This window comes from Herpailurus yagouaroundi, unplaced genomic scaffold (assembly GCF_014898765.1).
Source record: "Herpailurus yagouaroundi ecotype Mexico unplaced genomic scaffold, PumYag 180, whole genome shotgun sequence".
In the NCBI taxonomy this organism is placed as follows: domain Eukaryota; kingdom Metazoa; phylum Chordata; class Mammalia; order Carnivora; family Felidae; genus Herpailurus; species Herpailurus yagouaroundi.
This window is the reverse complement of record NW_024412411.1, coordinates 16,850,640-16,865,870: the sequence shown is the minus strand read 5'-3', so window position 1 is coordinate 16,865,870 and position 15,231 is coordinate 16,850,640. Positions and strand designations below refer to the sequence as shown.

At 37.2% G+C, this 15,231-nt stretch overlaps 1 pseudogene; it reads right to left on the bottom strand.

Moving 5' to 3' along the window:
* Positions 1-13,980: 13,980 nt before the first annotated feature.
* Positions 13,981-14,621, bottom strand: LOC121039389 (transcription factor BTF3-like; annotated as a pseudogene).
* Between the last annotated feature and the right edge of the window lie 610 nt (positions 14,622-15,231).

Here is a 15,231-nt window from a genome sequence, read left to right as displayed (position 1 = left end):
GATAATTAAACATCACTTTAGTTCTAAGAAAAAACTCAGTTGTAATTGAAATGTCCAGTATGAAAAAAAAAAAGGTATGAAATTCCTGTGAAACTAAAGCTTTCCTTTTCATCAATTTGTATGAACATCATGTTGGAAAGCCAGTTTTGGGGTAGGAACTTCTTTTCACTAGATGAGATCCTTGAATTCTCTAGCATTGGTGTAGGGAAACAACACAGAGGTCAGATTCAGGAGATGCCACGTTTCAATTGTATGCTTTTGATCTGGAGCTAGTGGCCTCTGGGCATGGTGAATGGTCAGTGATTTTCTTTTTCCCCTGTCATGAGGCACATTTGTGGCTTCCTTGGAGATTTCTCAGTTGGAAACATCGGATTTTTACACCCTTGATGTTGGAAATGTCTTCCTCTTGGCTATCCACTCATGACTTCTACCCTTTTCTTTATGAATCTAAGAAACACATTTGTAGTGAGGCTGACTCTCGGACAGAGTCTATTTTAAGGCTCTCTCCAGGCTGACTCCCTCCTATGCAGTTCCTTGTTGGTTCTTTGACAAACACACATCTTCCCCCATATCAGTGAAAATGAAGTTGCTTCATGCTGTGGATACCACTTTTCACTGTGGCACTGGGACAGTAGTTACAGATTCATTTAATATTTCTCAGATATTAGTTCCCAAACTCCAAGGGGGTGTATATCAAGTTGTCTAAGTGGTCTTCTTACAACCTTTCTCAGTAGGATGGAAAGAAGGAGAAACACACCTTTTGTCTGGAAGCAAGTCATGGGGAGAAAATATCATCACATCCTCAATTACTTTCCTTCAAAACTTCTGTTTCCTTTAACCTCAATTCGGGAGGTGGCTATTTAGTCATGTTCTTTGCAAAATCTGTATAGCATCCATGTAGAATTTTGAGGGAGTGGGTATTGGCATATATTGTTTTGTTTCAGCTACAGGGTTGCCCTCAACCAATACTGAGAAAATTACCAATTTAACATATTTTTAGGTTAATAGTAAGTAAAATTTGCAAGGAATGATTTACTTAAAAATTAAATTAGAATGGATTGGCTAAATGTCATGTCATACTCATTGGCTTTCGAACTGGGAAAGAAACAGAAAGAATTAGAACTTAATGCACTGAGAATTTCTGGACATCATCTTGAGTGTGCTCAACAGATTGTTGTGAGTGTGGGAAGCTCATTGCTTGTATGTGTCTCTGCAAAGTGGATGTTGAGAGCGTATGGGACATGAGAGCATATAGGAAGGGACATGAAAGTCACATCCTATTTCATGCCTTTCATGGCACGGCATTCACACATATCCATGCTGGATATTCAGCATGTAATGTGAAGCCTTTTTGATCACTTATTAAGCTGAAGGTATCCTGTCATACTATCAAATTATGAGAGAAACTGCCATGGGAGAAGGAGATGTGTACATTTGTACCTAAAACTAATCAAAAGCACTTATGTGACTATAGTAATGTGAGACAAAGTAGACTTTAGAATGTGGAATATTACTGTAGAGAAAGAGTGTCAATACAAAATAATAAAGAAGACACTTTACTAAGAACACAAAACAATCCTAAATCCTGGGGTTTAGACTGAGGGATTGGCAAGTCTTAGTCTCTTTGGTACTGAAAAACTGGGGGAGATCCAACTATGTTTTTCAGAGGTGTCCACGTAGTTCTTGGGCCTCCTGCCTCATACTACTTCAAAATCTGGTAAATGTCGCTAGGGAGCGGTTGGCCCTATGCTTGAGGCTGACCTCCTTGCACTGGTCTTTCTATTCTCATCATCCCAAAACTAAGGGAATTTTGATTTTTCCTTTAGAATCTTTTGCATAACTCCCAGCCTTTGTGTATCCCCAGAATTTAGGAACTATTTTATGAGGGCTTTTGTGATATTGGAATTTAGTAAGAGATACATAGTTGGTCTTTGTCCCAGTTTTTGGCACAGAGCTCCTAGAATCCTTGGAATTTCCTAACTGCTGACAGAGATCAAGGTGTCTTTTGTTATGTTAATCAAGTGACTTAGAAAGCACCTAAAGGTAAGAAGCAGGAGGGAGGGGCTACTTGCCTACGAAGCCAACCTTGTGATTTGAGGGTTGAAATTTTCAGTCCCACCCAACTTCCACCTGAGGGGAAAGGGGCTGGAGAATGAATTCAGTCACAAATGGCCAATGGTTTAATCATCCCTGTGTAATGAAGCCTCTGTGAAAACCCAAAGGACTGGGTTAGGAGAGCTTCTGTTGGTAAACATGTGGAGATGTGGGGAGTGGTGTGCTTGGAGAAGGCATGGAAGCTCTGTGCCTTTTCTCCAGACCTTGTCCTGTGCATCTATTCTATCTAGGTCTTCTTGAGTTACATCCTTTTATAATAGACCAATGATCTGGTAGGTAAAATGTTTCTCAAGAGTTCTGTGAGCCATTCTAGCAGTGAATTGAGCCCAAGGAGGTAATGGTGGAAACCTCTAGTCTTTATATAGCCAGTTGGTCAGAGGCATACATGACAACTGGGGCTTTCAACTGACATCTGACATAGGGTGGGGAGTCTCGTACAATTGAAACTTTACCCTGTAGAATCTGCTGCTGTCTCCTAGTAGATAGTGTCAGAATTGAGTTAAATTGTAGGACACCCAGCCAGTGCTGGAAAATTGGTGGTCATGTGGAAACCACCCACACCTGCCTGCGTGCTCTCACACACACACACACACACACACACACACACACACACACCCTAGAAATTGGGAGCAGAATCATTATAGCCTTTAGGGTCCCTCAAATTTCCAGTTTGTTTTATACCAGCCATGTGTGGCTGGTAACAGCTTATTATTTCTCTTTCTCCAGCAAAGGTCCTAGGCCTGGGCCGCTCCCAATCCTCTGCCTGGGGTAAGAATGGGCCATAGCCTTAGTGGGGAACAATGACTAGAGATCATCAGTTCACCTACCCAGGACACAAGCTTCTCTGAAATTTCAATCTAATCCTTGTTCCCACAGCATCTTGATGTCTTCAAAATTAGGATTTATATAATTTATCTGACTTTTTCTAGGCTTAATTTTTTAAATCCAGTGGAAGTCATTGTATGGAAACCAATTTGACAATAAATTTCATATATTGAAAAAAAAAATCCAGTGGAATCTAGGTGTGACCCAGCCTACTACATTTGAAAGTAGAGATCCTTTGCTCTAGTAATTTTTGAAAGCTAAACTATCTTTCATTATGTTAAATCTTCCCTAATTTTATGAATCATCTCTTGAATTTGGGAATTTCCTGTGTATAGAGATATAATCACCAAACACAGTTTATCAAAATAGATTATTTTCTTCACTGTTTTTTGTTTGTATTTTGTTTTTGTTTTTGTTTTGAGAGAGAGTATGTGCATGGGGGGTGGGAGCATAGGGAGAGAATCTCAGGGCTCGATCTCACAACAGCTAGATCATGAACTGAGCCAAAATCAAGAGTCAGAGGCTAAACAGACTGAGCCACCCACTCACCCCTGAAATAGATTATTTTCCTTGAGGAGCAATGTAAAAGGATTTCTTTGAAATTCAGTTTCTGTCTGGAAACATGAATTAATAGTTGCAGAGTTGTGAAAATAATATAAAATATATGAAAAGGCTTTGGGTAATGAAAAAGAATATACAGATCTGAAAGGTTTTTTATTATAAGGTGGAGGTAAAGAACAATCTGAAAGTAGGATGACTTCCCTTTATACTATTTATTTTTGTAAGAGCTATAGAGATATTATGCCCAAAGTAAAGTTATAGACACTCTTCTAAACAAAAATGTCTCAGACATTTAAGTCCAAAAGAGGAGAACAAATGTCTTTTTGAGCATATATTTTTTATTGAGCTATTTTCATGTAAATTATCTCATTGAATTTTCAGACTCTCAAAGATATCTTCTACATTATAAAAATAAGACAATTCAGGCTGCAAAGGGTTAGGAATCTTACACAGAGTCACACAGGTAGGAGATCAAAGGGCCAGCATTCAAACCTCTGGAAGTAACTACAAACCTAGGTAGACTCTTTGGACGATACCAAAGACCACTTTCTTAATCACAGAGAAATGAGAAATGAGATAACTCAAAGATTCTCTGCAGTCTGTCCTGTTACAGTTACAGGATAAAATACATAAGAAAGTTAAATAGTGTCTCCCATGAAAATTACATGATCACAAAGCTCATTTACCTAGACATTGAAGCAAACCACCCTGGAAGTCTCCCTGTAAAATGATCTTTTCTCTCAACTACTAACCATGTATTAATATCTTACGATTATGGTGGTATGTTAGACAGCCATGGGGAAGGCAGGATCCTTCTAAAAAGTCAGTTTCCAGAAGGTGGAGAGACACTGTTACAAAGTAGAGGACTTTGGGGATGACATAATGGAGACCAGTTCCTGAGGATATCCTGGAAAGATTTCAAATGCTGAGTCCTCAATAAGAAGCAGTATCACAGTAGGGGATACAGAGCTACAGAGCAGTTGAGAGTCTAGAAGACAACGAATGATCTGGGAGTCTGGAACTTCAGGAGGTGGCTGATGGGAACAGGAATAAAGACACAATGAATAGATTTAGTGCTGAAGGTTTTTGAGGGAGATGGCGCAAGTGGGGCAGTAATGTTGGGTAGAGAGAGGAGTCAGTAGTAGGTGACAACTAGAATGAAGAAAAACAGAGTGGGTCTTCCTGTGGGGAAGTCATGAGGGTGATACTCAAACCACAAAAGGGTGGGAGACAGCCCCAGTGAGGGCAAGGGACTCAGGTTGACTCATGGAAGAAGCTGAATGAGAAATGCTTCAGTTTTTCAGCCATGATCTCCTTTGATTATCACTTGCAAGTCCTTACATTTGGCAAGATGTTGCAAATTTTCAGGCTCATAGTTCCAGTTTTTAGAGCTAAAAGTGTCACTGATTGTCGTGATTAAGTAAACCTAGTATTTCCCAAGTATTACTTTTTAGTAAGAATAATTTTTCTTACTAGATTTCTATTAAAATATATTCATCTCAGTTTCAATGCAGTCAGTTGAAAGCTTTGCTGAGTAATTTCAAGGGCACTTAATCACTGATTTGATGATTGGAAAGTTAGTTTGGTTCCATTTACTAATGGTGTGTTTTACACCATTAGCTTCCCTTATTCTCAGGCCTTCAGACTCATACTGAATTATACAACTTGCTCTACTGGGTTGGCAGCTTGCAGACAGCAGACTGTGGGACTTCTTAGCCTCCATAATCAATGGGCCAATTTCTATAATATCTATCTATGTATCTATCTATCTATGTATCCATGTATCTATCTATCTATCTATCTATCTATTAATCATCTATCATCCATCTGTCTGTCTCCTACTGGTTCTCTGGAGAACCCTAATACACCAGATGAAGTGTAAAATCGTAATGTCTGTAGTTTATATGCAAACATTTTAAAATATAATATTCTCTTCTTTAGTTTAAGGAAGAAATAAGTTTAGTTAAATAAATGTAGTACATTCAACTAGGTGAATTCAAATATGCTACTTAGTCTAAGTAAACATAATGTATTACTTTTCTAAGTAGTTTATTGTCATAGAATTCACCACTCCATATAGTTAGATTTTTTAAAAATCTGGCCCTTGTTTTCCTAGGGCATGCACTCTCCCTATGCCTAGAATGATCTTCATGCTCCATACCATTTAAGAAAGTCCTTTCAGCTTTTAAAAATTAAATCCAACCATCTCCTCTGTACATGTTTCCCTGACCCTTCTCCCTCTACTGCTACCATTCTGAAATGAATTATTCTATCCTCTGAACAATTTCTGAATATATATATTTCTGAATATATATATACACACACACGTGTATATATATATATGTGTGTATAGATACATTATATATATAATAGGGGAGGGGCAGAGGAAGAGAGAGAGAGAGAGACAGAGTCTTAAGCAGATTCCACACTCAGGGTGGGTCCCAATATGGCGCTCTATCCCTCGACTCTCAGATCATGACCTGAGCCAAAATCAAGAGACAGACGCTCAACCAACTGAGTCACTAATGCGCCCCAACATATATATGTCTTATTTTTACCATACTGTTTTATAGTTTCTATGTCTATCTCTCAGTGATTCATGGAGTTGTATTATATCATTTTCATTTGTATATCCATAGCACCTAGCCTAGTAACTGTTCTCAGTACATAATCAGCAAGTTTTGTTGAATTGGAATATGTGTGATCATGGACTAACTTTCCACTTCCTTAATTTTGACAAATTTTGGGATGTATTTATTTAAATACACATACTAAATAAGATAGAGTATAAGATAATGATGAATCAGGTATGAAAACTTCCTTAAGGCACTTAATGTCTAAGATGGAACAAGAGGCATAATATCTTCATTCATGGAAGGTTTTTAAAAATTGTCTGAGGTGTGAGAAATTTCTAGGTAGTATATTTCCATCCCATAACCCTCTTCTGCCTCTTTCTTCTTGATCCCATTTCTTCCAGTACTTTTCCTATCAAGCTTGAGAATCTCAGATATGTAGAGCATGCCCTCTACACATTTAATTAAGGAAAAGTTTTATATAAGATTTTTTCTCAAACTTGAGTAAAATGTAGACTTCCCTTAAAATGAAAACATTTTTATGGATTCCTAGTACTGGTTTAACTTATATTTATTTATGACATTACTAAAATATGTGTAAGGATAAATCTGGATAAAAGCACTGATATACTAGTGCTTTTAGAACTAAAATATCAAAATACATTTAGAGAGTAGATACATAAATCTAGAACTTATTTAGGTAGAATTAGAATAATAATTAAATGTGATAAAGGATGTGATTGAAATTTAAATGCCAGTTTTGAATTTAATAGTACAAACTTGCATTTGCTTGTTTTATGTTTTATGTTTTGTGTACTTGGTTGTTCTTTTGAACTGCCCAGACTATTCTTTGGTTATTTTTCACTATCACTCTCATTTTAATTAATTAATTTATTTATTAATTAATTTTTAGAAAGAGCACACGCTTATGTGTGAGCAGGGGAGGGGCAGACAGAGATTGGGGGGAGGGTGGAATCTTACACAGGCTCCATGCTCCAGCACAGAGCCTGATGCGGAGCTCAATCTCATGACCCTGAGATCATGACCTGAGCTGAACTCAAGACTCAGATGCTCAAATGACTGAGCCAACCAGGCTTCCCTTAATTTCATTTTTAATAGAAATACTTTTGTAACTACCAAAACATTTTAGTAGGCCAATTTGATTCATGGTACATTATAAAATGCAATACTAAAAAATTTAAAAGACAATATAATAAAAATTCCTTCACTTTATATGTACTAACATACATACTGCCAGTGAACTCATAAAAGCTGGTAGGTGCAAACACATGAGCTTCCCAGCATGTTTGCTTGCATCCTGAACTAACTGTTGTTCTACCAGCTGAGCTTGAGTTCAACAAGACCTACTAACATAATGCTGTTATAGCTTTGAGCCATCACATAACACCAAACTGATAGAAACAAAAACACAAACCAGGGCACAGGAGTGAGTGGCAGCATTGATTTTTAATTTGTTTCTCTAGATGATTCATTTACTCCTATGTTTGAGCTCCTGGATTTAACAGGACTTCTCTGCTGCATCTTGAAAGTGTCTAGGAAAACTCCTGGGGCACTGCACCCATCAAAACATTTTCTCACTATTGGTCGTTGTGGGATATAACACACTGCATGCTCAAGAATTCATTTCATTTCTTGTTTTGAGAGAAAAGGAGGTGGCATAGTAGCATTTGCCACCTAAGTACTTTCCACTCAAAATATAAATATTGCTGGAACTCTTTCTAATTATACCAGCTTTTCCTGTGTTGGCCAAAAAATGCTGTCTCCATTCAGTCCCACAGGAGTTTTGATTCACAGTCCTTCAACCTTGGCTCTCTCTGTGGTTGTATTCCTAATTTGTTACATGCATGTAATTAATTGTAATTCAATGTAGAAAGTTGTAATCAATGTAAGATTTTTTATAAGATAAAATTGTGTAAGATTTCATTTAAGTGGGATTGCTTTCATCTAGGGTGTTGGAAAAGATATATAGAAATGGAATAAATGAATGATAGCCATCCCAACAATTATAACTCCATTTTTTTCTGGTTCACTTTGCCCCTAGCTAGCATTCAGTTCCCTTCCCTTCTCCTATTAGAGTCTATCTGCCTGACCACCAATATCAGAGTCTGCACAAGGTTGTGTGTCAGCTCTGGGCAATTAGAAGAAGGTGCCCCTTTCTCCAGATGAATGTAGCCCACCATCAGATTGCATACTTTGGTAAGCAGGGCACATGCTGGGTTTGAGTTCTCATTTTTATTTCCTTTGATTGGATGTCCCTGTTCAAGGCATAATCTACACAATTTTCTATGATGGTGTTGACCATCATTCACTTAGATCTTGTAGCATAAATCGATTTTTTAAAGATTTTATTTTATTTTAAGTAATCTCTATACCTAACATGGGTCTCAAACTCAAAACCCTGAGATGAAGAGTAGCATAGCATGAATCAATTTAAACTCATAAAATACAATGGAGGCTCTCGGAAATATAATTTCTTTCTTCAATGGAAGCTACTAAAAAAAAGATACTCTGTCCCATCAGACATGGATAAGAAAGCATATAGTCTTACTGACTACAAGTTAATATCATGCGACTATGAGGTCTTGGGACAAACACTAATTAGAAGCAATATTGGTTAGGATATAACATACAAACAGGTAGAAATGGCTCAAATACAATACAGGTTTGTTTATAACTTACATAAAGACTAAGTGTTTTAATTGCTTTCCATACTTTCACGGATTAGGATCCTTAACATTTTTTAAAATTTACATCATTTACATCATTTAATATACATCATCATAAACTGCATTTGAAGTATACAATTATTTAAGTTCTTTTGTTTTGTTTTTGTTTTGTTTTGTCTTGTTTTGTTTGGAGAGAGAAAGGGCAAGAGAGAGCATGAGTAGGGGAGAGGCACAGAGAAGAGAGAGGGAGAGAGAGAGAGAGAGAGAGAGAGAGAGAGAGAGAAAATCTTAAGCAGGCTTCACATCCTGCACAGAGCCTAATTTGGGGCTTGATCTCATGTCCGTGAGATCATGAGCTGAGCCGAAATCAAGAGTTGGGACACTTAACCGACTGTGTCACCCAGGTTCCTCAGAAGTAGATAAGTTTGATATATGTATATATCATACATTGATATATGTAAATCATCACCACATCAAGAAAATTAACATATTCATCACCCCTAAAAGATTCCTTGTGCTCTTTTGTAATTCTTCCTGTCAAGCCATTCTCATTCTCTCATCCTCTCCCTAGGCAACCACTATTCTGCTTTTGATTACTGTGCATTAGTTTGTATTTTCTAGAATTTATATACATATATACATAATATATATGTATATTTATATGTATATGTAATATATATACATATATGTGTATGTGTATATATATGTTATATGTGTATACAGTATGCTATATATATATATGGCATATATATATGGCACACACATGTTATTGCATGTATCCATATTTAATTCTTTCTTATTGCTGAGTAATATTCCATTGTAGGGATATATGCCACAGTTTACTGTTCAGTGGTTGATGGACATTTGGGTTGTTCCCTGTTTTGAGCTATTACAAATAAAGCTGGTATGTACATCCACATATAGGTCTTTGATGGACATATGCTTTCATTTCTCACGGGTAAAGATCTAGGAGCAGTTGGATCGTGTGGGTGGTGTATGTTTAAAGTTTTAAGAAACTGCTAAACTATTTTCCACAGCATTTGCTGTATTTTACATTCCTATTTATTTCAATTTTTTTCTCTCTGTTTTCATTTAGGTTAGTTTCTATTGCTATGGACTCAAATTCACTAATACATTCTCCTGAAATTGGTTGTTAATATCATCTAGTGTGGGGGTGCCTAGGTGGTTCAGCTGGTTAAACATCTTACTCTTGATTTCAGCTCAGCTCATGATCTCACAGTTCGTGAGATTGAGGCCCATGTTGGGCTCTGTGCTGACAGTGTGGAGCTGCTTGGGATTCTCTCTCTTCCTCTCTTTCTGCCCATCCCCTCCTCACTCTCTCTCTCTCAAAATAAACTTATTTTTTTTTAATGTCATCTAGTGTAGTTTTCACCTAGAAGCTCTGATCTTTTTATTATCCCTTTCTCCAGTTTTATTGAGATACAATTGACATGTAACACTATGTTAGTTTAAAGTGTACAACATAATGATTATACACACACACACACATACACACATATGGTTTTTATATGCCTTATAAACCATTGTTTTAAGTATTTTGTCGTGTATTGATAGTTTCAGGAAGGAGAGTAAATCTGATCCCTTTACTCCATTCCAGTCAGAAGTTGAAGTGCCTGAGCTCCTTACATCTGGTGGCTCTTCAATTTTTGACATATAGCTTGCAAAATCTCTGTGCTTTTTTCCATCAAGCTGTGGAAAGAGAAAGAATATGAAGGATTATGTGTAGGTAATTTTATGAGTCAACTCTGGAAGTTGTTGCTCACATCTGTAACATTACCCTATGTTTGTAGGTCACATGGTTATATCTGACTGAAAGCCCAGTGGAAAATAATAGTCAAGCTGTAATCTCAGGGAAAAACAGGAAATGATTTTGGTGAATGGCTCACCAACTTCTACCACGTTGTACATTTATGGGCACCAAATACCCATTTACTCTTCCTCTCACATTAAAAAAAGACATTTATTCCATGTCGAGAGACACAGCCATCCAGGTATTTATGATCTCCAGGTGACACTTTTTTCTCACTATGAAATCTGAATTCCACCTCTAATAATTTTGCAGCATATAAAGCAAAAAAATAATATTTTTGCTCTCCCATGCCCACCCAGTAGAAGGTATTGGAGCAGGGATAGGATAATTGCAATTAAAACTTGCATTCTGACAAAGAAAAGAGTGGGATTCTACTGTAGTGTGTGTGGTCCTTGACAATGATGTACATTCTGTCAGGCAGGCATTGTGCAGTCCCTCCTTGCTAACAAATGGAGGAGATTCCTTGATTTGATGTTTATTCTACTTTCTGAAAACATTTCATCTTTTGTTTTTCGCATGTCCCAACTCCTCTCCTGGGGGTTCCCTTCCTATTAATTATCCTCCACTATCTTTCAGCAAGTTCGTTTGGGGGAAAAGTCCTTTCTTCAAGGTTGCACAACTTTCATACTTCTGTTCATGAGACTTGGGGGCCTGTATATGTTTGAGACATGAGTGTTCAAGACATTTTTCTTATCGGTTCATGGCCTCTTCAGCAATTCAATTTCCTCAAAAATAAGTAGATCTACTTGCATCCAGTCAGTTTCATCTGACTGTAGATACACCAACATTCTTTTCTAGACACCAGTCTAAAGCCTGATTCCGTTTTGTGCTTTCTCATCTACGAATCTCTTATTCTCAACTTAACAAAGCCTGGAAACCATCTGAAGGAATCTGTAGGAATGTCACCCATTACTAGGCTACTGTTGTGTTAAGCTGCTTTCAGTCTTACTTTTTGCTATTTGAGGTCTATAATAAGTACCTTTTTATACTTTTAAACTTTTATAAAGTTTAGGTCATCCTTGGGGCCTCCTTCTGCTTCTGGTATCAATATTTTAGAGTAAATCAATAAAGTAATACAATGGCTTGAACATTAGAATTTATTTCCCTTTCCCATGAAGTCCAAAATGAGTATTCTTCATTATCAGGTATCTTTCCTTCAGATTGCACCAACCCAGGCTTTCCATCTTCCACAGATGGCTCCTAAGATTTTGAAGCTTTTCTCCATTAGCTTGTGGGAGGAGAAAGCATGGAGAATCATGCATGGGCTGTGCGTAGAAGTAGACATGTCAGTTTTGCCCACCTCTTCTTAGCCAGAACTCAGTCACATGGCCAGACCTAACTGTAAGAAGGGTAGGGAATACATACAGGGTAGTTGTGTCTAAAGGAGAAGGGGCTGAAAACTTTGGTGAATAGCTAACTAATTTCTGCATAGAAGCCAATACTGTGGAAGACAGAGTAGGAAAACCAACAAAATGGAATTCTTGACATCCTTCTTCAAGTTTCATGATCAAGTTTCACCACATGACTCGACTTTTCAACTATGTTAGCTAACATTCCTTTTATTGTCAAAGGTTGTTTTAGTTGGATTTTCTGCTATTTGCTATGTCAAACATTGTAATCAGTAGAGTTGCCAAATGGGTTTTCCATTAACATCAACAGTATTTAACATAGCATCACCTCCTGCTGCCTTCCTGTTATCTCTTTGAGTAAAGTAAGTTTTAATGTTGAATGCTTGAGTTTCCAGTAAAGCATTTGATGTATCAGGCTGCATACTGGGAGATTCAGCTCTGCCCAAGTGGTGAGGCCTCAACATATGTCAGATAGGAGTTTGGAGGCAGGCTGAGGTCTGAAGAAGCCCTTGCAATTCATGTTTCTTTGAGGGTTAATCTTGTAGTAGGAATGTGGTCTGTGACGATCCCCTAAAGCCTCAGAATCTATGACCACACCTTTGAATTTCCCTAGAACAAAAGAAAATCAGATTAGTCTCTGTTTTAAACTTGACTCCTGTTTTTTGTTTGTTTGCTTTTTCTATCTTACAGATCATCTGAGCCCAAACTCTTCTTCTTGGCGATACTCATTCTGAATTCATGTCTTCAGCTAAATTCAAACAGCCGTACTTTCTTTCCAAGGTCAAAATAGAGCTAAGCATTGTTCTCATCTTCTGGTGTCTGCCTCCTTTCATTTCCTTCATAACAACAGAAGCTCATTTTCCTATTTCTTTTTTCTGCTTTCAGGAATCATTTATTCATTCACTGATTCAGTCAACAAATGTTTTCTGAATGTCTGCTGTGTATCAGACACTCTTCAGTGTGCTAGAAAAAAGCCAGATTGAGCTACTTCCATAAATCGGACATAAGCTCATACAGCATTCAGGCAATTTCTAGAATGGTAATGTGATATATTGGAAAAAAATAGAGGCTTTGAGGTCAGATACTATTGGGTTTAATCTCCAACTCAATTACTTACGGTTGTGTTAATTATGAAATGAAGCTATCCTGTGAGCCTCAATTTCTCCTTTATAAAAATGTGGGTAATACCATTATTCAAGGTTAGAATAATAATTAAATGATACAAGGCTAGCAAAAGTCTTGGCACAGAGTAGTATAGCGAATGCTTCCTCTTTTCCACTTTTTTTCTTTCTTTCCTCTCTCTTACCTGTCCTCTATTCTTTCACCTTCTTTCCTTCCCTACCTCATTTTCTATTTTCCTTCTTTCTGTTCCAGCTTTCTAAGTTCCTAAATTCCTTTCCAGGTAAACATGCTAATGGCTATATTTTCATTTTCCAAGATTATATTGAAATTCTAACAGATACTCCTTAGCATAAACACTCCAGATTAGATGCTCTTTGAATGACTTAAGAAAGAATATAAATACGAATACTCTTTATGAGATCTGTACATTCTTCCCTTCCTAGATGGCTGCATAGGTAGTTTCTCTTTCTGACTCTAGAAGTACATATCACTGTCCAATTGGGATGATGTCCACTGCCACTTTCCAGGCATATCTTAGAGATGTTGGCTGAGAAAGAGCAATTAGATATCCAAAATAGTAACCACAGAGGGCTGAAAACCATTTTTAAAAAATGACAGGGGGAAAATTTATTTATTTATTTATTTATTTATTTATTTATTTATTTATTATTATTTTCACTAGGCAAAGAACTTTATTAATCTTGTTTCAAACTTTATTCCCAGGCTTCTTCAGCTTAATTAGCTACAAAGAATGAATTGTGTCTAAGCAAAAACTGAAAAGAGCTGCAGTGTCCCAGGGGCTTGGGCTTAAAAAGTATTAGAGATCCATGAACAAAATTTTAAAAAGCAGTCTTAGTATAAAATAGCAGCTCCCCAGAACTTCTTCAAGTTCTGTCTTCTTCAGAACTTGACTCCATTCAGTTTGCTTCAATTTTGGAAGCTTCATCAAAATTCTTCACAAGATCTGGAATTTCCTCCTCCTCCTTCTCTCAGGTGGTAAGTGGTCCTTTTCCATCAACGGATTGTGTGGGCAGAGCTTCAGCCAGTCTTCTTAAACTAGTCAGACTGTCTGCACCGAGTTGATTTAAGATCCTGGGTAGCATTTCTGTCAGCCATTTCCTCTCAGCATGACCTAGAATGGTCAAAGTGTTCGCTGCCAGGGATGCATGAACTTTAGGCTTGTTGAAGTGGATCACTGTTCCTTGGTTTGTGAATCTATTTGCTTCTTCAATACGAGAGATATTGTTTACCCCTAACTTTAAGGAGAACTGAAGTTTTTTTATCATCTTCTGTAGCCGTTCTGTGAGCCACTTTGTTCTTTTGGTTCCTTTTCCACCGACGCACACTAGTGCTTGAATTTGATGAATTTCTCTTGGTTCATGATAGTTTTGTTCATCTGGTTGGAGCAGAAATAGGACCGCGGGGGACTAGGGTTGGCGCTTAGGGGGCCTAGGGCAGACTAGCCACGATTAGGTGCACATGAGCCAGGACGCAAGATGGCAGCTCAACAGGGGAAATGTATTTTTATTTTATTATTATTTTTTTTTAACATTTATTCATCTTTGAGAGACAGAGAGAGACAGAGCATGAGTGGGGGAGGGCAGAGAGAGGGGAAGACAAAGACTCTGAAGCAGGCTCCAGGCTCTGAGCTATCAGCTCAGAGCCCAGCACAGGGCTCTGAGATCACAGAGATCACAAACCATGAGATCATGACCTGAGTTGAAGTTGGAAGCTTAACCAACTGAACCACCCAGATGCCCCAGAGGAATGTATTTTAAATGGAAGACAGAAAAGCATGAGGATTTAGTGAAGTTTTTAAACCTATTTATTTATCTAATTGAATATACTTGATAAAGCTATTTGAATCTATTTCATTTTAATAGAAATTATCATAGGTAAAAAATGAGAATAAATGGGTTTGTTTGGTTCCATTTGCTATAATATTCATCTTGAAATAGAGTATTCATTTTAGTGCTCTAGAAATTGAGTCTAACCATGTATTACATGTAGCATCATATAAAGGATATTTTTATAGAATTTCTTTGTTGAATATCACTCCAGATTAAATCTTTAATTAAATTGAAAAAAAACTTTGAGTCTTTATTGAGATGTGTGAAATGCTTTGATGCTCTTAAGATAAGAAGTGTTAAGTGCTAAGTATAATTAGA